Source organism: Mirounga leonina, unplaced genomic scaffold, assembly GCF_011800145.1.
Source record: "Mirounga leonina isolate KUSES-001 unplaced genomic scaffold, KU_Mleo_1.0 Mir_91, whole genome shotgun sequence".
NCBI lineage: Eukaryota > Metazoa > Chordata > Mammalia > Carnivora > Phocidae > Mirounga > Mirounga leonina.
Window position 1 is genome coordinate 37,154,846 of NW_023270839.1, and position 27,896 is coordinate 37,182,741.

At 45.2% G+C, this 27,896-nt stretch overlaps 1 protein-coding gene across 10 annotated transcripts in view; it reads left to right on the forward strand.

Moving 5' to 3' along the window:
- TLN2 (talin 2) overlaps positions 1-27,896 on the forward strand; it is a 429,909-nt gene that overhangs the window by 72,501 nt on the left and 329,512 nt on the right. The window lies entirely within an intron of this gene.

Consider the following 27,896-nt stretch of genomic DNA (forward strand, 5'->3'; position numbering starts at 1 on the left):
TTAAAAAGCAGATGCTGACTGGGTGGGTCTGGGTGGGGCCTGAGATTTTGCATTTCTAACAAGCTCTAAGTGGTGTCAATGCTACTCTTGTGTAGATCATATTTGGAGAAGGTCTAAGGTTCTTAGAGCACATGACACTTGCCTTTGAGTGTGACCTTTGGGGAACTGCTGGGGGAGGCGGCGGTGGTGGTGGTGGTGGGTGTGTGTGTGGCAGAATTTTGTCTGGCTTGTCTGTCTCCCTCTGCTGCGTGAGGCTGGGTATGCTGAACTAGGAGCCCAGCTGAAAAGTGTGGGAGCCTGTTACCTCGCCTGTGTCCATGTGCTCGTACCTCATGACGATCCTAAGTTGTGGTTTTGTCAGTGCAATCTTACTGTGCTCCTCAGATTCATGAGCTAAAACCCTGTGGGGTCTCAGCAGTATAAGTCAGCCTTTCTGGAAATACGGAGGGGGTTTCTCAAGAGCAAGCTGTATCAGCTGGGCCAACATGGTTCCCAAGTCGGGGGCTGAGAAGAGAGAACGTGTTGGCAACTGCAGGCCACCGAAACCTCAGAGCCGGCCGAGAGAGGCTGAGAGGAGTGGCAGGAGGGGTTCAGGTCACTGCTACCAAAGGGGGTGTCTCGAGTCCCAGCGATGAGCTGGCCCTGGGGTTGTTCATGGCATTGTGGCAGGCTAGGCACGGCTGTAGTCAGACCTTTCAAAAGTCCTATTGCTCTCAAGAGAGGCCACACGGATACACCACATGAGTAGTTAGCAGTTCCAACAGCCATTTAGGGAGTACTCACAATGTACTAGGCACTAGGCTAAGAGCCTGGCACACAGTCTTGGGTCTTAGCCCTCCCTCCAGCCCCTGAGGCAGGCAGTCACCATTTTACAGAGGGCAAGACCGAGGCTGGGATGAAGGAACTCACATAGTGACACAGCAGGTGCATTTGGGGCCCAGCCTTCAGGCAGAGCTCTTCCCCCCTGGCCTTTACCACCTGAATCCCGACTAAAAATGGGATTTTACTGCTGGTAGCAAGATGGAGTTGCTGATGATTTGTGTTTTCTTCCGTCTTACCCACTCTCATGATACCTGTGGATATGGCCTTTCCCTGTGTGTCAGCTTTAAAATGTTGCCTCTAGGGGCGCCTGGGTGGCTCAGTCGGTTAAGCGTCTGCCTTCGGCTCAGGTCATGATTCCAGGGTCCTGGGATCGAGCCCCGCATTGGGCTCCTTGCTCAGCAGGGAAGCCTGCTTCTCCCTCTCCCACTCTCCCTGCTTGTGTTCCCTCTCACTGTCTCTCTCTCTGTGTCAAATAAATAAATAAAATCTTAAAAAAAAATAAAATAAAATAAAAATAAAATGTTGCCTCTAGGCACTCTAGCCCCTCGAGTTAGAGGAGGAGCTTGGTCAGTGTGGGGCAGAAATGGACAAAGAGAGAGAGTTGTGTATTCATCTAGGAGGCCCACTTCTTGCCCCACCTCTGTTGGCCTCAGCCAGCTTCCCTAGGGCCAGTTTTCTGAAGGGACTGTTGGCTCCTGGTGGTCCCTAGAGCTGGTGCTACAACTTAGTCATCCATAGCTCATGGCTGGAGGCGGAAGGCGAGGGCTCAGGCTGATTCGCTGTGTCCTCAAGACCATTTCCTGGCCACTGTGTAGAATTGCTGTATCAAAGACCAAATCGAAGAAACCTTTCTCTGCTCAGGGTTATTTTCTCTGTTCTGGATCAGATATGCAACTGTAGTGCTTTATGGGTTTTAAGGTTTTGATGAGGTGCCTCTGTTTTGGCCTTCTATTTTTTGGGTTTGTTTCCGCAACAGCAAAAGGGGGGCGAGGACTTTCGCTGGCACAGAGAGTGGTTGTAGATACGATGCTCTTAGAGTACTACGTACACATTCCAGCTGCTCATTTGAGGGCTGGCTGAAGTGTCCTTTGCCACCTGTTTCTGGCTGCATTCCCTCCAGCCGAGCTCTTTTCTTTTGTTTGAGGCCAATTTCTTTGTAGAAATGAGCCCCTTGAGGACAGGGATTCTGCTTCATCCATCCTTGTATCCCAGGGCCCAGCACTCAGCCTTGAGCTCCATAAACATGTGTTAAATGAACCCCACAAAGTAATTTCCTTCTTCCATTTGCTTATCTAAAGTAACCTATCGGAAGAAAAATGAATTAATAGGCACTGCTGATGAATCCCTGAGCAAACGGTGGTCACGTTGGTCTCTGGTAATTATCAGCCTTCACAAGTAAACACGATGGTAGGCGTTTCCTTGCCTTTTGTAGACTTCAGAAGATGTCCTTTCTGGAGTCTGCATTTATTTGTGGTAATGGGAGAGAGCGAATGGGGTGGAAGATGTTGGATAAGTATCTTAAAAAACATTCTTTCCTTCAACAGGTTTGTATTTTTTTTTTTTAAGGGCCTTTTACTTTACAAAGTTACAATAGTAATTTACAATCTGTTATTTTAAAAGAAGAAAAGGAAGAGAAAGATGTCTAAAAAGGGACCTGCTGATTCTTCGTATTGATATTCCTCATATTGGTGACCCCTGCCAAGGATTGTGGCTTTCTGGGCCTGTGTTGCATGCCAAACTTGGGACTGGTTCCCCTCTTTGTAACAGAATGTACTTTTTTTTTTTTTTTTTTTTAATCACAGTATGACAAACTTTAGGATGCTACGGGACAGAGATAACGGGCTTTTCCGCCCTTAAAACGGAGTGTTAAACAGTATTCATACGTTTACTTGCCATCCTTCCTGCCTCTGCTTCAAGACAGGATTCTGTCAATGTCTGCCATTCAAAATGTCCCAACCCTAAAGCCAGCATTGCTTATAGGGCACTTGGGGTTGGGGGGCGTGGAATGATTTTGCCTGCAGCTCATACGTACCCCTAATCTCACAAACAGATTTTATTTTAGTACCAGTTTATTACCTTGTCTGAAATTGTGGGTCCATGGTAACATCCAATCACAATTACTGTTCTCATTTGGGACCCTCTAAGGCATGTTTCTTTTTATTAAAAAAAAAAAGACGATGATTGCTGATTAAAGGAATGGCTAACGGAATCTGTCAGCTTTTACTTCTTCCCCCTCGCAGACAGAGCTCTTACTGGTTCAAAGCACACCAGATGATATTGTTAACCCTCTTTGCTTCTTGAGAGAAGAAGAAACTTTTTCAAGGTGGTATCAAGACACTCATAAAGTCCTCATTGTGCCCCTTTGTGAGAAAACATTTTTTAACAAAATATAGTGTACTATTGTGCATGACACTTTAAAAGTGAATGTATCATAGACATTGATTCCATGCTAATAAAAATCTATCCTGAATTTAACTGCCTATTTCTTTAATTGTTAACATCTTTTCTTGTAAAAAAAAATTTTTTTTTAAATATTTATTTATTTGCCAGAGAGAGAGCACAAGCAGGGGGAGTGGGAGTGGGAGAAGCAGGCTCCCTGCTGAGCAGGACCCTGAGATCATGACCTGAGCTGAAGGCAGATGCTTAACCAACTGAGCCACCCAGGCATCCCTCTTGTTAATTTTTTTTTTTTTTTTTTTTTTTTTTATGTGACCTTTCACTTTCTGGTTCCTGGCTGGGCTTCTTGCCCTCTGTCTCCCCATTTACTTATTTACTTGATAATATTGCAATGAGTATTTTTTAATACATCTTTGAAGACCATAAGGGCATTGCTGTAGGATTTCAAGGTCAAAAGATAGACACCTTTTACAAATTGACCGTTCAAAAGACGATTTAATGTATATTCCTAACAACGGTGTGAAGGCCCTCGCTGACACAGAATGTTGATCTTAAAATTTTTGTCATTTTAAAAGCCAAATAAATAGAAAAAGCCTTCCAAAATATGGCCATGCCAGATCTGGAAGTTCATAGAGCTTCAAACAGTCTCTAACCAGATGGGGTTTACCAAGATGTCTCTGCTGGTTCTACAGTTGAGCCTTCACGGCCCCCTTACAGAGGCCCTCTGAGTTTGCCTGGTCCCCTCCGATGGCTCCTTTTCTCTGCCTCCCACATGTTCATGTTTATACCCACTGGTGCCGAGTGTTGATAAATGCTCAGGAGTGACCACTTCTGTTCAAGCGTGTTTGAGAGGGAAGATGTAGGTCAGGCTGGAGGTTGCTCCTTGCTGCCCACAGCAGCCCTGGCCTCTCTCCCTTGTCCAGTTCCTCCCCCTGTGTTCTGGCTCAGGGGGAAACTCCTTGAACTGCTTGCTGTGGCCATGCTGGGCAGTCTCTTTCTGGAGTGTCCCAGGCACCCAGGATGACGGACATTTGTCAGAAGCACATTTCTCCAGGGCAGAGTCATGGTCCCACTTAGCAGGTATCTGTGGCAGATCTGCTCTCGAACAGGAGTGGATGATGACAGGATGAGAAAAGGCTGAGAAAATTTCCTGTGGGGTGAGTTTTGCTGACCTGCCCACCCTAAAACAGGCTTTTTCCTTCTGTATAGCAGCCGGTGCCCTGTCTGGCCGATTCCTGCACTTAGAGCAGACCTCTTTGGGCCAGAACCACTTCTAGTGCAAGTCCTTGGTGTATACATACTCTTGCCTTTAAAAAGTGAAGTTCTTGATCTCCAGATGGATCTCTTGGGCGGCTTCCCTGGTGGGCTTCGGTTTTGAGTAGATGCAGTGAAGATCATCAAAAGCAATTACCATTCTTTGCTCCTGGATTTGCCTTGACCTCCTTCCCCGGGAACTGCTCTCGTTGGGGGTGCGCATGCTGCAGCTGACAGTAGAATGAAGAAGTGGAAGCTTAAACAGTCTGTGCTCTAAGAAAACGGCCACAAGGCTTGGCATCGGCCTGACTCATGAGACCACATAGTTGTCAGGACAGTAGCTGTCTCCCCCAGATGTTTTGTTCAATAGAAATATTTCCGCGATAAAAAAATGCCCTCAAACGCCCTTCTGAGAGTGGAGGAGCTCAGCTCTGTAGCCAGAGCACATCGCTGCACCCATGGATTAAATTTGGCAGCCCATCGTTGGGCCCCCTGCGTGGTTCCCTCGAGACAGTTGAGTGGAGAAGATGTGAGGGAAAGTAATGAGGTGGGAGGAGGGAGGGCCGGTGACCTCTGTGCAGCTGCTGAATTTCCAGGGCCGGGTTTGGGCTTTGCTGTTTGGAGTGCACAGTCCAGCTGCGGCTGCTTGGACCTGCAGTGGTGAGGATGACTCAGAAAGCTGGAAGGAGGCCATGGTGAGTTCACTACGGGATCAGAGGCTGCACTAAAGCCCTCTGGAGTGGGAGTGGCTGCCGGGGGGTTGGGGGGAGAGCTTTCTGATGAAGCGGATGCTAGCGCTCTAGGCCACTGGGATCTGCCAATTAGTAACTTGGGACATACTCTATTATTACTGAAAAAAACTCTGGTGGCAAAACATTGTACAAAACAATAGCAGATGATATCAAGTAAGTTCAGTCTCTTACGGGGGTCATTGGTTTTGTGAATTAATTACCTGTAGACCTCCTTCTGTTAAAGGGCCAGGTTTTTCACCCAGGGGCACCCTAGGGGCTTCTGGGAAGTCAAGAGGTGGTCTCTAGGCTCCACTAATCCCTTCTCTCAGAAAGGATGAGAACTCACTCTTGTCCAGATGAGGGAATAAGGTCTGTATCGGTTTTCCACTGCTGCTGACACAGAGGACCACAGACTGAAAGACTCAAGACACCACTAATGTGTTTTCAGACTTCTAATCTACAGAATTACGTGTCTCACTGGGCTAAAATTAAGGTGTGGGCAGGGGTGTGTTCCTTTTCGAGGTGTAGGGGATTTTTTTTTTTTAAATTTTTTAAGATTTTATTTATTTGAGAGAGAGAGAATGAGAGACAGAGAGCATGAGAGAAAGGAGGGTCAGAGGGAGAAGCAGACTCCTTGCTGAGTAGGGAGCCCGATGTGGGACTCGATCCCGGGACTCCAGGATCATGACCTGAGCCGAAGGCAGTCGCTTAACCAACTGAGCCACCCAGGCGCCCCCCCCTTTTTTTTTTTTAAAGATTTTATTTATTTATTTGAGACAGAGAGAGCACATGAGAGGGGGGAGGGTCAGAGGCAGAAGCAGGCTCCCTGCCGAGCAGGGAGCCCCATGCGGGACTCGATCCAGGGACTCCAGGATCATGACCTGAGCTGAAGGCAGTCGCTTAACCAACTGAGCCACCCAGGTGCCCTGTATAAACAGGACCTATATAACGTTGATCTGTTGTTACCGAATATACAATTTGTATCTAAATCTTGCCATTTAGCACAATAATGTCCTTCACAGCATTCTTCCCTTAAACCTAGGGTTCAACTCAGGATTCTGCAGTGTGTGCCGTTGTAATATCTCTTTAGTCTCTTGGTTGGGAACAGTTTCTCTGCCCTTTTTTTTTTCTTTTATGATACTGCCATTTTTAAAGAATGTGGGCAGATTATTTTGTAGCAATTTAGGTTTGTATAACTCCTCACTCTCATCACGAAGTGTATTTTTGTCAGGAAGGCTGTGTAAATGATGCTTTGCCTCTGAGTACATCACATGGGGAGGCACGTGATGTCCTTTTGTCCTGATACTGGTCACGGTAGCTTGGCTCCTGTGGTTAATGTGGTGTTGAACTGGTGTGATTTAATCTGTATTCTAGAGGACGTGAGCCTTTGAAGCTGGGCATTTAAAGAGGACCTTCTTCTTTAAAATTATGTCGAGTTTGCAAGTGCTTTTCACACATGGAATTTTCCTGAAGTGGGCACCCTTTTTCCCTGCAAGGTGTGTGCTTGAATATAGTTAGAAGGGCTGATGTCCTCAGAGCCCACAGCTCATTGTGAGGAAGAAATTGCCTGAGGTTAGAACATCATCATCTCTGCTTGTGTGGCAAGAGTGAGGTCCATCGCAGAGGTAGGGGCACAATTGTGCTGAGAACGGTGGGTTCCCTTTGATGGCAGCTGACTGTCCGGGCTGCCTCTGAATTGCCTAGGAGCAGAAGAGCGATTAGGACACAGAACTCTCTTCCTCTCTCGCACTTGACAGCTCTGTAAATGCTAAAGAGGACCGTCCAGGTGCTGCCACTGCGTTCCTTTTCCCATGGATCTCTTCTCTTGAGACACTTGGTGGCAGGTTGGCCTAATGTGCTTTGGTCAGCTTGCAAGTTGTTACCATTTCAGGCTGGTAAGACCCATGATGGGTGCTCTTACACTGATGATAGGTTCCCTTTAGAAATGTGACTCTCAGGACTCTGGAGGCTGCTGCGTGGGAAGGATAGGCTTCTCAGAGCTCTGAAAACTTCCAGTTTGATTTTGGACAGTTTTATCCTGGATTAGTCCTTCTCAAACTTCTTCCAGTTTCACTGTTTTATGTTGGACATTTGTTGGACCAACATCTGTTGGACATTTGACCTTGTTGACCCCTAGAGCTGTTGTTCCCACTTGTTGCTGCAGAAACAAACAAAACGACTGCATGCAATCCACTTTAGGATTCATAGGGAAAATGGTACTCTTTGTAAAGGATCAAGAATACTTATACCCTGATGATCCTCATATACTGCTAAAAAAAAAAAAAAAAAAGTGGGAGAACACAAAGGAATAGGACTTGGGCAGTATCCTTGAGGTCAGGGGCTTTAAATTAAAGGGACTATTACTAAGATTTAATTGATTTATGGGTTCATTTGTTTCTCAATTTGTTTTTCTTTTATTTTTTAGATCTGAGCAGTTGTAATGCCTATGCTTATTGGTGGGGGTTATCTCTGAGTGACTTGGGACACGTTTGTCAGTGTCCTCAGAAGAATCAGCAGTGACAGCAGGCCCTCAGCACATACCAAAGACAGCTGCTTAGAGAATTAAATAGGCTTGGGCATCTATTCCCAGAGTTTGTGCTTGTGCCTGAATTGTAGTAAAAATTACAGGCAGCCTTAGGAAAACTAGATGCGGAGACATTCCATCTTCCCCAAAAAGATGTTAATAATTTAATTCCTTCTCCTATGCCTTGGTATCAGCAAATGCTTCTCAGGGCTGTGTATGTTCTTAATTTTTAAAGATGCTGGTATGTCACTTGCTTTTCTACCTTTGGAGTTTTTTGCATGAGGAGGGGACCTAAGTCAAGTGCGTGTCACTTTTTTTTTTCTTCTTCTTCTTCCTTTTTTTTTTTAACATCAAGTCTTCTGTGCTGAATACAGAAATACTAAGTAGTTATGGTCTGTTGCTGGTCCTGGGTGGGGAGTGACTGTTGGGGAGGGTGTGGGAAGGGAAGCTGAGGTTGATGGAATTAGGAGGAAGATGTTCAGGAAATGCAAAAAAAAAAAAAAAAAAAATTTGAGGAGAGCAAGGTAGACAAAAAGTAACCTAGTGAAAATGGAGTGGTACCTCTTTTACTTGGGTGTCCTCTGGCAAGGAGGAATTCAGAATGAATGAATGTTCAGATAATTAAAGGTCCCCCTGATAATAGGCAAACCTGTTTTTCTTGTAAATGAATGAAGTCTATTTTATACTTTCCCTCTTTAAGAAGTAGGAGGAGATGAGTATCCTTTACCCTTTCCTTGTGACTCAGACTTCTGTGCTGGGCCAAAATAGTAGCTGTCTCTCAGACGGGGGACATGGGTGGTTGCCCTCCGCCATGTCCTATATCTCAACTGACCATCTCTGAGTCGGCCTCTGGAAGCCCTATACTGGTGCTATTCAGATAGGACCATGGTTTCAGACAGGATATAAAGTTGCCAGGGTATATCCAATAACCAGGTGGATTCTGGACTCAGAAATTGCTCTCTTGTGACACATGGGCCTAGTATTGGGTGTTGACTTAGTGCTTGAAAGTGTTTTCTGGTTGCTCAGGGTTGGTAGCTGTTAATGTGCTACATGCTGATGACGACAGTATGTGCCTTTTCCCCGGGTCATAAACTACAGAAAGAAGACAAAACAGAGAGGCCCATGTCATTGAAGGATGATTATCACTTAGATTTCCCAAGACAGGGTGAGCATGCCATATAGGTAGTCAGGAGGCAGAAGACAGGAGTGATGAGAAAGCCTTGGGCAGTGCCTTTACTGGGGTTTCCATAAGAAAGGCAGGGCAGGGGAAAGAAAATGTTAAGGAGTGGCTATTTTGAGTAATCCCCGTGGGGTTTGGGCTGTAGGGGTGGTGTCTTGGTCTCTGGTGCCTGGCCCTGGGATGATTTAGGGCAAGGGAAGTAGGGCTTGGTGTCTGAGAGTTGGACCAAGGGGATGCCAGGGATTGAGGTATAGACTCTGGATTGGCTGCTTGCCTATGAAGGGCATTGTCCTGGCTGAGCCCTTTGCTGTCTCTAAGCATTGGCCAGCCCTGGGAGGGGCAGTCTCTCCCTGGGTCTGGAAGGCCCCCAAATGCCAGAGTATCAAGAATATAGAAAGTAGAGTTAATATAACTGGCTCTGTGATGCATGGATGCCACTGACGAATGCAGGATCTAAGACTGCACAGTGAGAGAGAACAGTGGCCTTGTAACAGATGGGCTGAGGTTGCGACTCTCCCAACTTACAGATTGTCAGATTCCTTTGGGGTCCTTACCATCCTCTGCTCTAACTCTGTGGTGCTTAGAGGCTAAGGACCGTGGGAACCACCCCTCATTACTCCTTTCTACTAGAAAGGGGTGTCTTCATCAGTGAAGGGCATTTCCTCTGTTCTTTGCCTTATTCAGGAATGTACTTGACGCTGGATGCAGCCTCATTTCATTAAGGAAAAACAAGCAAGTAACTGGCCTTTGAGAATTGGGGAAGAGGGAAGGCTGTGCTGGTGGGGAATTTGTTTTCCTCTCAATTTCTGGTGGGTATGTATATATTTCAGTAATGTACCAAATGCCTAACACAGTCCTTTTATGAGCAGGCTGCTATTCAGATATATCTTACAACTTTTGTTTACTATGTGAGTAATACAGGGTGTTACAGATAAAATAGAAAATTCACATTGGCAAAAGAAAACAAAAAACTACCCATAATCCTGCCATCTGGAGATATCTTCGGTTTTAAAGATAATTCCTCAATATGTAATTTCCTTTTGTGATTTTTTTTTAAAGATTTTTATTTATTTATTGAGAGAGATAGTGATAGCATGAGAGGGGGAGAGTCAGAGGGAGAAGCAGACTCCCCGCTGAGCAGGGAGCCCGATGCGGGACTCAATCCCGGGACTCCAGGATCACGACCTAAGCCGAAGGCAGTCGCTTAAACAACTGAGCCACCCAGGCGCCCGTGATTTTTTTTTTTTTTTAAAGAACATTCGCCCCACCCCTATAGCTTGAAACTTTCCAAACACCGAAACTCAAAAATGAAAATGTACAAATAAGGTTTTATTTTGTATTAACCTAATCTAAATAACTGCCTTCTGTTATGGTGGAAGTCTTGTAATCAGGGAACTTAATAAATTCTGATGGCTCTGATGACCTTCGGAAGGTGTTTGAGGTTGTGCTTCGGAACGAGTCTAAGAGCCCAGGACGATGTTCTGGCCACCATCCCACTATATTATGTTGGAGAACTCGGGGTGTTCGTGTGGCCTTCTTGTAAGAGGTTGAAGGATTGGAAATCTGGAAATAACTTACTAGCATATTATTTGTGCTCCCTTCTGCCTTCTTTGGGACATGGAGTAGGATGTTTGTAGTTCATAGCTGGAAAGCCAGATAATGGGCATAAATCATGATCTGGGAAGTATGGTCCCCAAGCAGCTGTTGGCCAGCTGCTGCATTGGTAACTCAGCAAACAGTAAACTTTCATCTTCGAACCTTAAATTATATCAGAAGCCATGCTGCCAGACAGTTGTCCTACAGATCTCGGTTCAGGTCATGTCTATACCATCTGACGGCTTTGTGAGTACATGTCAGTTACAAAACTCTGGAACTTGTTTGCTCACCTGTGAGATGCTGGGAACCTACCAACCTTGTAGGATTGTTGGGAGAAGGGCATTAAACAAGATCATGCAGGTGCAACACCCAGTACCATACCTGGCTCCTAATACTCATGCAACAGGGTACTGTCTTCCCCTCGCCCACACCCTCCCTTACTATGATGTTGATGACCCTAGCAGGGTTTGAGCACGTTATGGTCGGGAGTGAATCTGTTCTGGGTATGCCTCACAAAAAGATAGCCCAGATCTACACAACCACTGCCCCTTTTATTTTCCATATACTCTGGTCCAATATAGGACAGGCAAAAAAAGTCTAATGTAAGTAAACACTGAACCTCCATGTCTAAAAGAAGGGAGGATCCTGTTGAAGAAGGTTGTTTTTCTATCTAAATCAGGGATTCAGCCTCTCCTCTCTCTGGGTGATAATGGGATTCCTTTATTTCCAAGAAATAAAATTGAGGCCACAGGACAGGAGAAGTGCCAAGAGGTTTCATTCACGTGCAGTTTCATCCTCAATGCTTTTAGCATCCTGAATTATCCCAAGGGTTCCAAGACCCCTGAGCTGCTTTCTTCCCTTGGAGTTGGGGTGAGCACAGCCAGGGGGGCACCCTGGCCCTATCCCTATAGTCTTTTGCTCAGGGCTGACTTTGTCCAGAGCTCAGGTCGTGTGTGGCTCCTTGGTGCAATTTAATTACAACGTCTGCTTAAGGCTGGACCTCAGCTGGCAGGGTCTTGGGGGTTTTAAACAAAAGCATGAGCCTGTCCAGAAGTAGATTAGGTAGATGTCTATTCAAGCAGGGGATTTGTACATGTTAATTCTCAGAGGAGATATCTGACTAGGGAAGGACTGTGTGACCTTATTTAGAAAAAAGGCTACACACTTTGTTAACCTTTATTCCCTTAAGAAGGAAAAAATCATTACATGGCAGAGGTTCAGGCCCCATGGGGGATTTTGTGGATGATTCTCCATTTCAAGAGTCTTATTTCCATAGACATGATAAAATTATCAGGAACTTCTGCTTGTCCCCACTGCATACGCTTTTCAGTTGGAAAAAAGAAAACTATTCATATTTTTTGCATAGGCTAGGCTTTTGTCCCTTCCTTCCCAGCCCTAGCAGTTAAGGATATTCTTGTACAAGGAAGGGGGGAAAAAAAAGACAATCATTTGAAAAGACCTTGCCCTGTACCCCCCTCCCTCCCACCCCTATGCTTATTCAATACTGGTAAGTGGGGAGTAGCTTCTAAGCAGATGATCTCAGACAGCTGAACAAGTGACGTGGGGCCCCTTTGCGCCTGTCAGTTCAGCTCCTCCTTCAAGCGTGGCTCAGATGCTGCCCTCTCCTGATGCTGTCCTAGGGCACCCCACCCCCAGCTTAGCCCTCCTCCCTCTCTGTTCCCATAAGCTGTTCACATCTAATACCGAGAAGCGAGTAGAGTAAGGAAGAGCGTGCTAATGTGGACTCAGAAGACGTGCATCCAAAGGCAGGCTTCACCACCTCCCAGCTGTGCGACTGGGCTTCTGAGCCTGAATTTCTTTTACCTCACTTGGGATTATGTGTGATGCCTTCTCAGTGTCCCATCGAGACAACTAAACTCCTGGAAGACAGGATGTTGTTCATCCTGTTATTTCCAGTGGTTTATCTAGTCATTCACTCCTTTATACAATTACCCTCCTAGAACCTAAGAATAGAGATGAACATGATACATTGTGGCACGTGGTAGGAATTACAAGCTGCTCTTGTGTTTTTTTTTTTATTCCTCCTTTATCTCCTATGATACAGATAAGTAGTTAAGAAAGCTTTGATCTTTCTCCCCAGAGCATTCATGAGCAAGGTGCCGCACATGGCCCTGCCCATTGACCTTAAATGTAACACTTCTGAAACCAGCCTTAGGAAAGCTTCTTACAGGGAAAAAGTATTTCCAAGTTTAGGGATAAAGTGAGAACTCCCTGTTGAAATTTTTTCTGCCCTCTGCCAGCTAAAACCAGGATAAACAAGGGCTAGAAGGGGGTCAGGGCATATTATCTTTTAGTGAGATGGGTAGAAATTGAGAGCAAGAGACTGAATATCTGGAATAGAACCTGAAGTACCTTGTTAAATGGAAAGTGGATATAGACAATTTCAGAATGATGGTATTTCAAATGGGCTCAGCTTTATCACCTCATTCCATCTGGAGCGGGTAAACTGTTATTACTCTTCATTTTCCAGAGGCAACTTCGTGTGGGAAAGCCCTGAAGGACCACATTCCACTTGATCCCTTTTATTAACAAAATTGTACTTTGCAGTGAGGTGGGGTGTGGCCGGGGAGCCCTTTCAAGATTGGAGCCTGGAGGCTTCAGTCTGGTTAATTGCATGTTTGCCTTTTGGCTTCTTTCCAGTCTTTCATCAAGGATGACCCCTTATCTATAATTTTTAGGCAAAAAAAAAAAAAAACCCCAAAAAACTGCTTTTCCTCTTTGTGTTTTATGAAGCTAAACAGACGGTGATAATAATCTAAGCACTGGGTTTGGGAAGCAATTAAGGTGGATGAAAAGTGTCAGGATGGATTCTCCTACAGATGTCAGCCTGTGGAGTCTGCATCCAGGCATCACCATAGTTGAGCAGTCTGGCCAGCTTAGCTGGGGGTCCTCTTCCTGACTCATCTCCCCCAGATATCCTCCAAGGTCGCTGGCTTTATCTGTCTACAGAGAATGGACCCATCTGCTGGGATAGGAGGTGTGCCCCGGGGGTGGGCGGTGTGCTGGGGGGTGGGGGGTGGGGTGTGTGCCCAGTGGCCTAATTCTCAGAATGCCTACTAGACTGGCTCATCAAGCCTGGCTGCACCTCACAACCACCTATACAGCTGAAATGAGATGACAGGGATGGAATTTGACAGGGATGCAAGTTTCAGATGAGGGTTGGAATTTGTGTCATTCAAGAGCCCCATGCATGGCTAGGGCGGTCATTCAGGGCTGGGCACCAGCGGCCCTCCTGACCCTCACTGCTCAGAGTGTGGCCTGTGGGTCCAGCAGCATATGTGTCACCATAGAGCTCATTCAACATGCAGACTTTCCAGCTCTGCTCCCCCCGCCCCGCCCCTGGCTTCCTCCATAAGAACCTGCTGTTTAACAGGTCTGCAGGGGTTGTGTGTGCACATTAAGGTTTGAGAACCTCTTCTCCCGTATGGTATTGAGGTAGGGTTAGTGCTTGATGGTTCCTGGAAGTGTGATACTGACTACATGTACTTTCATTTTCTACCACTACTTTCCCTCCTAAGGATTGGGCTGCAATTTGCATAGGTCACTTTCACAGAATTAGGATAGGTGAATCCTCTCTTCTGAATCCTTTTCCTCTTAGTTGCTTGGCCTTCTGTGGTCTGGTACATGCACATACTGTGTTTCAGTTAAATATACTGAAGCTGTAAAACAAACTGTTCTGTGGCCAAATAGGGAGGATTGTTTGTGCTCTATCTTCATGATCTCTGCCTCTGTTCCATGGGCTTTGAAGTAGCCTTTGCTCCCTCCCCCAGATGATGATTTGCTCCTTTTTTGGGTTACAAGTCCCCTGACATGTGTGTCACTGCATTTGCTGCAGTGTGTTGAAATTATTGTTTACATTTCTGACCTCCATGGAGATAAGGTCCTTATTTATTCATAGCTGCGTCCCCTGTGTGAAGGGCATACTTGAGCATAGTAGGGATTCAGTAAGTGTTTACTGGGAAAATCAATGAGTGGCATCGATGATTAAGTTCTCCCCATATACTTTTTTTTTTTTTTTTTTTAAAGGGAAGGGAAGGCGGGAAGGGGCAGACGGAGAGGAAGAAACAAATATCTCAAGCAGACTCCCAATGAGCAAGGAGCCCGACGCAGGGCTCAATCCCATGACCCTGAGATCGTGACCTGAGCCGAAACCAAAGAGTCGGCTGCTTAACTGACTGAGTCACCCAGGCGCCCGTAAGGGTTCCCAGTATACTTCTGAGTGTGGGTAATACCCATGCACTTGGGTTTTTTCCATTGCTCCCTCCCAAAGATAAGTGGGGGTGGAGAGAGAGGGTTATTTAATTTTCTATCGGAAATGATAGTACTTGATTCAAGAAGTTTAAATCTATGGAGGTGAAACAAAATTAGGTTAAATGGATGGATCTTCTGTTAGATGGTTAGAATAACTTTTTAGAACATCTCTGGGTGCCTTGCATGCCTTTTGGTGTTTATCTCCACCACTTGTGGAACTTGCCATCTTATGGATGCAGAGTTCCTGCTTCCCTTAGATGAGAAGCTGTTACCAGGTCCAGCAGTTTCTTTGGTTAATAACCGTAGAAAAGGGTTCCTCAGAGTTCTGTTGCCATCACCCAGAACTCAACTAGCCACGGGTCACTCAGAGATAACAAGAGTCCCATGGCAATAAATTTTTTTTTTTCCTGAGGATGATTTTATGCTGAGAGACTCCACTCTGCTTAATGTAACTTTAAGCAATTTAATATTGAAAACATAGATTTATTGAAAATTATAAGAAAAAAAATGTGTTCCAGTGCCCAAAAGTTCTTTCCTTGATGATGGGGTTGTGGGTACTTTTCTATTGGACAGCATTATGGTTCCTAAGAAAGTTCTTTCCTTGGTCATGGGGTTGTGGGTACTTTTCTATTGGACAGCATTATGGCTCCTAAGAAAGTTCTTTCCTTGGTGATGGGGTTGTGGGTACTTTTCTGCATTCCATAGCATTCTGGCTCCTCAGTGCTGATGCCTGAGCACTGAAGGTCTTTTACCTGCTGTTTGAAAACTAAGGCAAGGCCCCAGCTTTCTGTCTTGAGAAGCCCATCTAGAATTATATACCAGTTACAAATAAACTGAAATTTCTGTTTTTAAAGTAAATGTTCTGACACTTCAGTCTAACCTGAATGTGCTTTTCTAAATATCTGTTTTTAGGTTTAAGATGTGTTTGCGTTTCTTCTGCGCAGTGGGGCAGTTCCTGGCATCACCCGCTGACCCAGTCTGTGAGGTGATACTAAGACTTGGTGTCTGTGAGGTCATGAAAAGGCTCGTAGGCTATTTATTTTTATACTTGGAGTAACTGTTTGAAATAGCTTAGGAGCTTGTGGACAAACCCTGTGTGGTGGAAGTGACAGAAAGACTTCTTTGGCTTTCCAAGGAGCTGGGATAATGTGAAGCAGTGATAGCTGATCAAACTACTATGGAGAACTAGAAGCTGAAATCACAAAGATGCCTCAGTGCCAGTGTCCTTGTGGAGGTGTTTCACCGTGAGCGAGCTTTCTAGATAACCTTGAAAGCTAATTAAACTAATTTTATTTAAAAGCTTTAGAAATCTATCTGAATAGTTCTTGAGCTGCTTTGAAAAAGTGTGCTAGAACAACGTTTTTCCTGATGATTCAGAATCCTCATCACTTCATGCTGTTGTGGTGTATGGAGTAAATGATTTGAGTAGAATTCTGATCCTACAAAGCATGGCCCCAAGCCTCTTGTCTAGTCTGAGTGGTGACTCGTGGAGCTCTTTTAAGCTCCCTGGTGGTCATTGGTTGGTTCGCCCACTGTCACCTTGTCTGGCCTTGCTAGTCTGCTTAGTAGCTACTTACCTGGCAGTTGGGCCACTTGGCGAGCTTGTGGGAATTAGGCATATGTAATGATCAAAAGTTATGTGTCCAGGCAAGAGGGACTGGTTTACACCAGAAAGTGTGGAGGCTTTTGGGCAATCTCTTCATGTGCTAGAATAAAATTTTAAAAACCGGTTCGGGGCGGGGGGGTGTGGGCCTGGGTGGCTCAGTCGGTTGAGCATCTATCTGCCTTTGGCTCAGGTCATGATCCCAGGGTCCTGAGATCGAGTCCTGCGTTGGGCTCCCTGCTCAGTGGGGAGTCTGCTTCTCCCTCTCCCTCTGCCCCTCATCCCACTCATACGCACACACTCTCTAATAATTTAAAAAAAACCCAAAAAACAAATGGGTTCTGGGTTGGTGACTGTGTCCTGGGGAGCTGGGATAGCCACGAGTCTCACCTGTATCCGAGTATCCATCACTGGAGTGTGAGGTAATTCAGATGTCAAGTGACCCCCAAAACCTGGTGACCTGTTTTCCACAAAACTTTCTTACTAGCAGGATTTTTTCCTTACAGACAAGTTCTTTTTATGGATAAATATTACTCACCAATCCATTACATTTTAGGAAGGTTGAGGGTGCAGTATACAGAGGGCATGAAAATTGTTAAAAGAAATTTGGCAAAGCTTTTAAAGGAGTGGATATACTCAGGAGAGCTGTGTAAGGGTTATTGTTAAGCAGAGCAGAGATCTGTTGATGGGATGTAGTGGAGTCTGAAGCCATTAATGATCAAGTGACCAGCGGAAGACAGAGGATTTGATTTTTGCTACTAGTGGCTTATTCAGACAGAATTACAGACATGCCATGCTGACTTTATGAAAGATTCCAGGAATAACTTGACCAATTCCACCCCCCCCCCCCGGGCCTACATTCATATTTGCAATCTGTCTTTATGCTTCCTGGGACATTATTTTACTTATTACAAAAAAGGGAAGAGAGAAATAGCTTGGATAGGACTTGAAACCAGGCCTCCTTTAAGCAAACATATTTTGAAATTGAGAAAAAGGTGGTATGAAAGTGCCAACTAATTAAGTGTAGTTGGCCAAAAGTTGCCATTCCTTACACATTCTTTCTCAAATTTTTTGGATATGACAATTCCAGTGAGAATAAGAATGAATGAATGTCCAAAATGGATGGCGGCCAGTGGTGGGTTGTTTTTGTTTTTTAATGTCTAACATGAATGCAGCAGGATTTTCCTGGCCAAAACGGCCCCCAGACCACATGGGGGAACAAGTATTCATTGTCTCCAATGTGTTCAGTAGATAAGGCATTATGGCTGGCCTTCATACCACAAAACAAGGAGACCCCACTGTCATGGATTAAACAGGGGTCCAGTTGGGCAAGGGCGGTGTGACATACCTTTGGGTTGGTGGTGCCTAAATAGGTAGGCTCATAGTAGGTAAACCTAAAGCGAGGTAAGAAAAAAAGGGTTTTGTTGACTAAAATGCCCTCACAGTGGCCATGAAAGACCAGGGACATCTGCTGTGATAATCTAGGGCCCCATCAGTACTGACTTGGAGTTTGAGGCACAATGTGAAATTCCTTGTTGAGGGAGCGCTGTTGGGAAAGGAATTTGTGCCTCAGTGGATTACCTTTTCCCTGCTATTTAATATGCATGCTCTTCTTGAGCAGTGAAAGATGCACAAGAAAGATAGCATTGTTTAAAACGTTCTCACAGGTGGCTCTTGGCCATCTTTACTGAATACGCCCCGCCACAGTCCATATGTCAACACAGTGTTGATGGTGAGATTCTGGTAACCTGAGGGGGCTTGCAGTCTTGCCAGAGCACTTCTGTTCCTCGCTAACGGTGCCACTGAAAAAGGCATGTCATGCAAGTTTGGAGTTTAGAAATAGTCTGCTTAAAGGTGCAATGGGCTGTGGGCCACATTACAGACCGTTCTAATGAGCAGAAGACAAATGATCCTTTGAATGAGATTGGGACAGGTAAGCCTCCCTCTGTGTACTGCTTAAATAAAGAAGGAGATTTTGGGGCGCCTGGGTGGCTCAGATGGTTAAGCGTCTGCCTTCGGCTCAGGTCATGATCCCAGGGTCCTGGGATCGAGTCCCGCATCGGGCTCCCTGCTCCTTGGGAGCCTGTTTCTCCCTCTGCTTCTCTCTCTCTCTCTCTCTCTGTCTCTTGTGAATAAATAAATAAAATCTTTAAAAAAAAAAAAAAAGGAGATTTTGTCTCTGTCCCTTGCTTTCATATGGCCTGAGGAAATGGGTTGGGCAATCTGGGCACACTCGGAGCTATCTACATCCCTTCTGTTCCCCCTTTGTCCTGAGCAGGTCACATGTGTCTCTCTTGGCCTGGGTTTGTCAAGCCTCCAGGGAAGGCTGGGGTGGATGGACATCCCTGACTGGCCATTGAGAACTTCCATCAATTCTGTTCCTTCTGGGCCTGTACTGAACAGGCTACCTTCCCACAAGGTTGCTGCTGGATACCACCCTTAGTTGTCCGGTTCGCTGTTCCAAAAATGAAGCTTGTACTCACATGGCCCCAGAAAAACCTCAATTCCTGGTTGGAGCTTTTCATGATTCAGAATCGTAAGGCTGTGGCTTAGGAATGGCAGAAGTGACTTTAAGTGATCCTCAGGGAGGAAAAGACAGAGTTAGAGGGATACATTGACACGGATGTGAGTGGACCTCTGGAAGGTGGTTGTTTCTCTAATTGGATATAGTTATACCAGCAGGATTTTACAGGGGTAAAGGATTTTATGCTATACCTAATGAAGGCTCATTGATCTTTAAATACTATTAATTTTGAAAATCTGTTTTGAAGGAGTCTCATAAAGGCTTATGACTGATTTTTTTTTTTTTTTTTTTTTTGAGATGATTATTTCTCAGGTAGAGGACTAATGAGTGGGCATCATTTCCGTAGAGGGTCAAGTACTAAGATGCTAGCAGAAAAGGAATTAAGCATAGTTTGGGCATAGTAGGGCCACTGGAGACCCAACGTGACATGGGGCATGGCTTTGGGATCTTTATTGCTGTGTTCTGTCCTATGCCTACGGTGGGCCTGGTGGGAGGGCCCAGGGACAGACGGCTGTGTCTTAAAGCACATGCCAGTCTAATGCATGAATTGGAGGGCCTTGATACAACTGTCTTCAGCTGAATGAAGCTTTATAGAATCTGGGGGCCTTACTCCTGATGACAAGGCGGCTACTTCCTTCTTGCTTTCTTCTTAAAACCAAACAAACATTGTTTTTCTAGGGAAAGGCATCGTAGCTTGAATTTACCAAATTTGACAGCTTTTCTTAAATTCCTCCAAAACACTGAGTTGCCAAAACAAATGCTTCCTCTTGAGAGGATATGAATTTCGTTTTTAGGCTTTGAAGTTTCTAAGGAGGAAGCCGGTCTTCGACATTAAGGGAAAAGCCATGGTTTAGGAGTCAGCCAGGATGGGAAACCTGTGCCAGCAACTAGTGAGATAACAGGTTTATTACCTTAAACCACGAATTTCGGAAAGGAGTCCGCTGCATTTAGGACTCTAAAATTGGTTATCACAATGGTATCGATCCATAAAGACTCAGGTTGTATCATATGTTGCCTGGCTTCTGGCCCATCTGTGGCTCTGCATCCAGGTTTGGAGATGGAATTCGGAGACATGAACATACAGGCATGCCGGGAGAACTGCCACTTGCAAAAAATGCAAGTTGGTGGGAAATACAGAGGCTGGGTGATAAATGGTCTTGGACTTCTGTTTTTATGTCACCTCTGCCTCCCTTCTTACTCTTGAATATTCAGTAACAATTTTGAGGCTACTTCCTTCATTTTAGTTGTCCTGGAGTCCAGAGATGGGCCGGAGGAAAACAATTTTGTCAAGTCCGGAAGGTTTTGACTTCACAGCTCTGTTGGCCGTGTTGTTAGTAAATACAGCTTAATGAGCTGGCCACTGTGACCCATACTGTCTGGGTTTTTGTGGCCAGTTTTTGAACTCTGCTGCAACAGAGTAAACAAACACCCTCCATTGCAATTTAAAAAATTGTTACTTTTTAAATTTCAGAAGTAGTAGGTGTTCACCGAAGATAATTTGTGAAGTGGAGAAAAATAGAAGAGCATAAAAATTGCCCACTGAGAGTGAAACAAACAGGCTGACCCGCCTCAAAATTGACAGTGAATTCTCCATCTAAAGCACTAACATCTGAGCTAGCCATCCAGATACCTGGCATCAACAAGGACTTGGACCACATAACTCGGTATGGTTTATATTTGTTCGACACTGAGCTCGAATCGTCCACTTACTGAAACTTGGAGCACTGACTTCCCTACTTAATCCAAATATGCTTCTATACATTGAGAAACTTCTTAAGTGATTAGTGGATTTACTCGATGCCACCATCCTCTAAAGCTCCTTAGGAAAGTGATTTTCTTTCTGTGGGGTGAAAAGGAAATTACAATGGCCACCCTCCTGTTTAGCCTTTTCCTTCTTGGAAATTCCCAGGCATCCTGGTTCCCAGGCATCCTGGTGGCCATGTGCGTACCCTTGGCTGTAGTCTGTGGAGCTCCCGTAGTATGCCCTGCCCTATTTCCTCTCCTGGCTCTTCTCCAGCTGAGGCCTTTCTAGAAAGGTTTTTTCCTTGCTTTGAATTTATTTTCGTCTCCTTTTATTGGTTCCTTCTTCTCTGTCCTATGAGTTGTCCAAGAACAAGGAAGAGTAAGGAAGCCTTTGCTTCTAGGAGCCAGGTGGTCATCCTGTAGCGGGCCTTACACTGCTTTCCTAGTTGTTGTTCTCTCTTGACAACCTGCTTGGGTTTATGGTTTTCAGCAAGCTGTACAGTATCAAATACCCCAGGATCCGAATTGGGGAAAAGAATACCTGGTTTGGGTTCCACGTTTGCCTGTTTCTTGTTGATTTTTTTTTTTTTTTTTTTTTAAAGAGAGGGAGACCAGGGAGGGGCAGAGGGAGAGGGAGAATCTCAAGCAGACCCTGTGCTGAGCATGGAACCCAACCTGGGGCTCAATCTCAAAACCCTGAGATCATGACCTGAGCTGAAACCAAGAGTCAGACGCTTAACTGACTGAGCCATCCAAGTGCCCCTTGATCTGTTCACTTTTGAACCTTTTATTCATCAGTAGAATCCACTGCCTGTAAAGCTCATGAAATAACTGTAAAGTTGTAAATTAATTTGCAGAGATTTAGTGTTTACAACTCTTCTTGCTTTGTTGGCATACAGGGTAGTAGCTCTAGATTTCGTTTATGTTTAACTCTGATAGGCCCTTTAAGTAAATGGAGTTAGATGCTATATTTATGGATTGGAAGACTTAACATTGTTCAGATATCCTTCCCCCAAAGTGACCTAAATCAAAATCACAAAAGGGGATTTTAAAAAATTTACTAAGACCTCAACAAGCTGAACCTAAAATTTACAGGGAAATGCAAAGGACTCAAAGTAGCAAAAATAATTTTATAAAGAAAATCTAGCTGGAGGGCTTATTCTACCTGATGTCAAGGTTTACTCTAACGCAACAGATATCAGGACGGTGTGGTATTGGTGTCAGGCCAGACCTATTAGATCCGTGGAACAGGCTGGAGAGGTCCAGAAATGGACCCCCACATACAAGGTGAACAGATTTTCATCAAAGGGGCCACAGTAATTAAGTGGAGAATGGGATGGGCTTTTCCACAAGGGATGCTGGAACAATTGGGTGTCCATATGGAAGAAAGGCACCTTGATCCTTAGATTATAGGATATAACAAAAATTAACTCCAGGTAGATTGTAGACTTAAAAACTCTGATATTCTTTCATGCTCTTTGTTGTAATCAGCATGAGGGAGGAACAGTGTGCCAAGTGCTGAGAGGCTAACGAAGGAAGAAATGGTGTTTCTTTCTCATTTTTCCTGTACTCTGGACCACTGTTAACAAGGCCCTCTTTTGGTTGGGTAGTAACAAAACCAGAAAGCCATGTTTCTTGGTAGTACCTTCAGAGGATGGATTTTCCTTTTCCCACTTCTTCTCTTCGTCTTATTTTGCTAGTGAGTCTTACTATAGCTTATGCACGATGCTCAGGAAAAGTTTTCTTTTTTCTTTTTTTCTTTTTTTTAAGTGGGCCCCAAGCCTAGCACAGAGCCCAGCATGGGGCTTGAACTCACGACTGTAAGATTGAGACCTGAGCTGAGATCAAGAGTCAGATGCTTGGGCGCCTGGGTGGCTCAGTCATGAAGCGTCTGCCTTCGGCTCAGGTCATGGTCCCAGGATCCTGGGATCGAGTTCCACATTGCGCTCCCTGCTCGGTGGGAAGCCTGCTTCTCCCTCTCCCCACTCCCCCTGCTTGTGTTCCCTCTCTCGCTGTGTCTCTCTCTGTCAAATAAATTTAAAAAAAAACTTAAAAAAAAAAAAGAGTCAGATGCTTAACCCACTGAGCCACCCAGGCACCCCTCAGGAAAAGTTATCTTAAACAAACATGTATTGAAATGTACTAGGACATCTTGTCATTTAAACAATCCGTGGCATGTTAGTAAGCAGGGAATCCTTCTGTTTAGCCAGTGTTCTTCCGGCAGCTCTATCCTAAGGTTGCGCCCACTGGAGCCCTCCTGCCCTCTAACTGGGGTATGGGGAGCATGCTGGCGGGCAAGTCTTGACTTAGCTCTGAGTCTCTGGTGAGTTTTCTGGAGGCCTCAAGCCACAGCGCTTCCTGGACTTGTCATGACTGTCGTGTTGGCTCTGTCCCGTTGCACAGACCGTGTAAATGGTAGCTGAAACTTTATATCCGTGTCTTTGTTCCACATGCTGGGTTAAAGATTGCTTTGTGACATCAGTGGGGAGCCAAAGTAAGGAGTTCACCACAACCGATGGCCGAGGAAGGGTGAAAGGAGTTCTCCCCAAATCTGAGCTGTGATGGGCGGTGTGGAGCATCATCTGCCTCTGTGGAGCCGGGAAGAGCTCTGTGCTTCGGGTAGTCTGAACTCGGTTCTGAGGTTCACTGAAGGTCATTGAAGGTCTTGAAGACAATAACATGATGGCCAAGTGACAGATCGAGGATCATTATTTTGTTCTTCTAATCGAACACATATTCAGAGAGCATTTCCTTTTTGGCAGGCATTGTTCTAGTTGGGGGGGGGGGGAACTATTTGGAGCAAGACCCATGAAGATCAGGCCCTAACGGAGTCCACGTTCTGGGAACGTGAAGGCTTCTCGGTACTTTCCTCACTTGTCTCTTTCTTGAAGCACTTGGCTCAAATCCAGCCAACCGTGGTATCTCCTGGAGGAAGGGACCTCTCTGTCCTCTGAAATCATTTGTGTGCATTGTAGGCGCTAGGAGCACGACAGCTATTAAAGCACCTCATCTAGTGGCCGTTTGCAAAAGGGCTTAGGCTACCCTCCAGGAAACGAGACAGGTCACACTTTCTTTTTTTTTAAGGGTGGTAGGAGGAGGACCAGCCTCCCCAGAGGGTGCCATATGAGTGAGGAAGTATCCCGAAAGTATTTATTGAGCAAATGTATGTTTGCATGGTATAACCACATGGATCCTATTACAAACATCCAGCTGATACCCAGCTCTTCAGAGTAACATTTTGAATTCCTAAGAACTGTGCTGAACCTAAATAAGAGGAGAGCCCTCCTGCCAGCAGACCCTTTCATTTATTTCTGGAGTTCTTAGTAAGAAAGCTCTGCCAAAGGTTGGGGGAGTCTCCTTTCCTTTCCTTTCCTTCTCCCTTCCTTCCCCTTCCCCTTCCCCATTCCATTCATTTGAGAGAGCGAGCACGAGCAGCAGCAGGGGCAGAGGGAGAGGGAGACTCCCTGCTAAGCAGGGAGCCCGATGCGGGGCTCGATCCCAGGACCCTGGGATCATGACCTGAGCCAAAGGCAGACGCTCAACCATCTGAGTCACCCAGGCGCCCGATGGGGGGGAGTCTTATATTGGCAATGTGTTTGAAACAGGTGACATTGTCTCCCGAGCTCTCTCTGGGGTCTTGGATGTTTTGATAGGCAGAAGCCAGCCTTCCTCTGTAGTTGGAAATACCTACCTACACGGCTTGGAAATGACACACTAGAGCCCCAAGTTAAAACAGCTGATTCCACTCCCATCGTAGAACAGAAAAACATCATTTTGAAATCCTGTGTGAGTAGAATGACATTCAGACAGGATATTAATCTTCCTAGAAATTACGCCAGGAAAGTAGAATGCTTCCTCTTAAGTCTCCCCCCTGTCCTGGCTTTTGGCTTGTGTATGTATTTGTCATTTGAGCATATATGTGAAATGAATGAACTACAAATTATCTTTTGTATTTATTGATGACAAATTATTAAATGTTGTCACTTGTTTTTAGCTTAAAAACACTTGCTGAGCTATGTGTAAGGGACTTAAGGGTTAGGAGGGAACTTAAAACCATTTAACTCAGTATTTCCCGAAGAACTGATGCATGAATTGGTCTAAAAGTCAACATGGGAAAAAACAGATTTTCTATGAAGATAAACTTATTCAAATAATTGCCTTTTATAGAAAGACATTATCCTTCCTACTCTTCAGGTTTTAAAATGGCTCTTTTTGATGAAATGATGGTGTAAGGTGGTTTTCTTAGGGGAGGACCTCAAAGACAAAGGCATCAATCAGCCCAGTTTGGGAAGGAGTGGAGATTTTCTTCTGTGGAATACCAAAGTCTGGTAATCACTCATCTAGTTGAAAACCCCATTTGACCTTTGAGTTGTCCTCTTATTATCAAGTCTCCACTGAGTTGGGGTGTTGGCACTGGGAGCCCCCACCCCAAGGCTGGTCCTCCTTTCCCCAGCTATAGCTAAGGTTGGAGAATTAGTGTTCTGTGGAACTTTCATAATCTAAACTCGGCCAGATTCTTGGGAGCCATAGCACAAGTAAGGGGAGGAAGTGCAGGGTGGGCTGTGGGTCAGCTGTTTGATTCCCGGGGCCAAAGCAGAAATGCCCATGAGCTTGAGTTAGTACCAACCACTTAATTGCATGGTAATTAAATGCTAACATGGTTGATCAGAGGAACTGTGTAATTGAAGCATAATAAAATGTGGCATGCTTAGTAAGCAATTGAGTTGTCTTCCCAAGGATGTAGCCTGCACTAGGCAGGAGAAGCATGGATGTCTTTAACAGACAAACCATGAGAGACTATGGACTCTGAGAAACAAACTGAGGGTTTTAGAGGGAGGGGAGGTAGGGGGATGGGTTAGCCCGGTGATGGGTATTAAGGAGGGCACGCACTGCATGGAGCACTGGGTGTTATACGAAAACAATGAATCGTGGATCACTACATCAAAAACTAATGATGTATGGTGACTAACATAACATAATAAAATAAAATAAAAAAGTTGGGTTTTGTTTCTTTTTTTTTTTTTTTTGCAGTTCTGCCCTTTTGTTTTCTAAGGAAGATAAATAAGGTGTTTGTTTAAAGTAATGAATCCAACCCCATATCTATCATACCTGAAAACCAGATTCATAATTTTATTTATTTATTTATTTATTTATTTAGATTTTATTTATTTATTTGACAGAGACACAGCGAGAGAGGGAACACAAGCAGGGGCAGTGGGAGAGGGAGAAGCAGGCCCCCCGGGGAGCAGGGAGCCCGATGCGGGGCTTGATCCCAGGACCCTGGGGTCATGACCGAGCCGAAAGCAGACGCTTAACGACTAAGCCACCCAGGCACCCCTGGATTCTTACTTTTATATGAAACTTCCCCATGTGTCATTGACCAACAGGACCCCTAATGTGTGTGTGGGGGGGGGTAGGGGACTGGTTTGCTGGGTTGCCTCCCACCTCATGCCTGGGATGCCATCCATCTACTCTGCCTTTTACCGCTTGAGTTGCCTTGAGAGAGAGAGAGAGAGAGAGAGAGAGAAACCAGTGGCTTTGGATTCATTGTCCACATCCTTTTGTTTCCCAATCAGAAAAGGAAACATTAAGGTTAGGGACATTAGTTTCAAATTAATTCTGTATTTAAAAATCTTTTTTTGTAAGCCATGTGAAACCAACTGTTCTTAATACATAGGAAAAATGTTAAGGTTGGAATCATCCCAGTAGTCTGTATTTTGTCGTTCTTTTTGGTGTTGTCACTGGCAGCTTTCATTAAGCAGTTTCCAAAATGAGCTGGTAAGATGCGGTCCCAGAGCCCCCCATACGGCCTGTTGGAGTGTCCTGCTCATGACGGGTACTGCCAACTCTTCAGGGTCAGCACTGGGGATCCACCAGAGCATGTTCTCTGCTCAAGGGCCCAGGGGAGTGGGTTCAGAAGTACCAGCCCTGCAAGGTAGTGCCCCAGAGGGTGGGTACACAGCTTCTGGGTCAGTCAGACTTGGGTGCCGCTTGGTGGCTTTGTGTCTTTGGGCAAATCAGTTAATCTCTTTGAGGTTCAGTTGCCTAAGCTGTAAAATGGATATTAATGCTTTCCTTAGGCAATAGTTGAGATAATTAAGTTAATGAGGTGATCTAGAAAACGGTAGATGATGATTACATATGGGTAATACATGGATCTTGCCTGACAGTAAGACACGACTTCTTTGAACCGGGCCCAGGACTTTGCATTTCACTGAAGTTGTAAATTGTGCTTGTTGTAATCTGGGGTTCCACATGGAACCTCTGTTCCTTTTTCTCCTTCATCTGTGCCTGGTGATGTTTTGCTTGTCGCAGGCTGATGCTATGGTAGGGTGGCTTGCAGCTTGCTGCTGTAAGGTAGACCGTGAGTACCTGGTCACCAAGAAATGTCCTCTCTCTCCCCCACTGGAGGCGTCCAGGCCCTTGAACAACTCTGACAATTAATAAGATGTGTATTCTGGACACACAAGAAGACCGTATCTGGAGACTCCAAGTACCTGGTATAAAGTGACACCATATGCTCTGCTTAGGTCCAGAAAAGTTAAGGGGTAAAAGTTACAGGGCACAGATCTTCTCTGGGCTTTGTGGGTCCAGATATATTGTATTTACAATTCTGGAGTATTTGGACGGTTCCTTCCCGCAACAGTAGTGGAAATGGTAATTTGCGCTGTCTTTCCTGCTTAGTCAGTGCTGGGCTTTTCCTTCCTTCTGCCCTTAGGAGTGACCTCCAGCCACTGACACTGTCCCTGAGCTTGTGCTGTGTGGATCACATGAAGCAGCTACTACCAGCACTTGGTATCAGCGGTACATGAATGTGGGAAAAATACGGGCACTTGAGGAATCTGGTGGTCTGTTGCTTATGTTTAGGAATGTTCATGAGAATATAGGAATTACCCTATATTTTGTCACAAAAGACCCAGCACCCAGCCCAGCCCCAAAAGAGTTGGGCTTGGCTCCAAACTGTGCATTGGAGGCTTGTGAAAATTTCTTGGAATTTTTTTTTTTCTTACTAATATTTGGATTTCACATTCCATCCCATAGCGCATTCTGTTTTAATGTAGAAATGGTATTTTTCTTCCCAAATACTTGAAGAGGATTGACTTGCCTGGAAAAGATGACACATTGATCCTGCAGCTCCCCTCCTTGCTGTGCACCCCTGCACACCCCCGTGCACCCCTGCACACGCCTGCAGGCACACCCCCTACCTGAGAAGCAGAGTCTGGTCTGCCACTGGCAGGAGGTTTTGTGGG